Genomic DNA, 1,262 nt, shown 5'->3' on the forward strand with positions numbered 1-1,262 from the left:
CTGTTTATTAACCGCTAGAGCGTCAAAAGTTACTTACCGCAGCTTTAATAAATCATTTTATTAATGCATACTTTTATAATCCAGTAGCCTATTGTTGAAAAGCATAATCTACCCAAATAAGCCAATTCTGTCATCATTTACTCATCCTCATGTTCTTCCTTAATTGTATGACTTTATTTCTTCTGTGAGACAAAAGAAAAAGTTTAGAATTTTGAACTAACTATATATATTTAATTTAAATAATGCATATATATTGCATTTAACTGGAATTCTTGTATTTTTTATTTTATTTTATTTATTTATTTATAGCCCTTATCAAGATCACAACCATCTAGTTTTCTCACAATTTCTAAACACAGTATGAGTATGGCGGAGATTCATCTCTGTCTCTCTTTCAGATCGTCGTCCCACTCGTGTTGGAGTGAGCTGCTGTAAGGAAGTGTCAAAAGCAAGAATCCCTGCTTCAATTAAACTGATGGGATACAATCATCAGAATGCTCTGAGTCCATGTGTGGATGCTGTAATGTAAGCTCTCTCTACACAGTGTTGTTTCACAGAAGTTAATATATATGATATTGTGTTCATTTCACTTCATGTTTATTTATCTCCTGCAGATTCTACACAGAGAAGGAAAAGTTATGTTCAGATCCAAAAGCACCCTGGATTAAAAACCGTCTGAATGGTACAACCCCCTAATATTAATATCGACATCTTTATAAGATGCTTATGTAACTGTTAAAAAAAACTCATAAACATGATCATCTTTTCCCCAGGTCTGAAGAAGATAGTGGACTGAGTCAATGGAGGCCATGAAGATGCTGCAGGTCTACCCATTTATCAATACATTACAGTATCTATAAAAAGAAGAATATATATTACATTTGCTTATTTACCATTAGCTTATGTGAATTTTAAAATATGTTTCACTTAATTACTTTATTTGATCTACTTTAAAATAAAATTTCAAACTGCTTTGACATAAAACATCCAACCTTTTCTCTGTAACAGTTTGGACTGTATTTAATCATATTTAAAATAAACTATTAAAGAATAGTTTGCACTAAAAGGGAAACTGTCATTATTTGCACATCATTCTAAATCTATTGTTTCTGTTGGATTCTATAATGGTGCTTTTTGAGACCTGAAATGTTTTATCCATATTTTAATGAATGGAAATAATACATTTTGGGCCAAATATTACTTTGCTTATATGTTTTACAGTAATGGGTGTCATCTAGTGGAAAACAGATAATGTACAAAAG

General features: G+C 31.1%; 1 long non-coding RNA gene across 1 annotated transcript; it reads left to right on the forward strand.

Annotated features, from left to right (window-relative positions):
- The first annotated feature begins 400 nt into the window (after window positions 1-400).
- LOC113095091 (uncharacterized) lies at window positions 401-845 on the forward strand. The gene is made up of 3 exons (XR_003288273.1): window positions 401-525; window positions 615-682; window positions 774-845. It is a non-coding gene; the product is annotated as an uncharacterized LOC113095091 (long non-coding RNA).
- Window positions 846-1,262: the final 417 nt, after the last annotated feature.

Source organism: Carassius auratus, unplaced genomic scaffold (genome assembly GCF_003368295.1).
Source record: "Carassius auratus strain Wakin unplaced genomic scaffold, ASM336829v1 scaf_tig00215616, whole genome shotgun sequence".
NCBI classification, from domain to species: domain Eukaryota; kingdom Metazoa; phylum Chordata; class Actinopteri; order Cypriniformes; family Cyprinidae; genus Carassius; species Carassius auratus.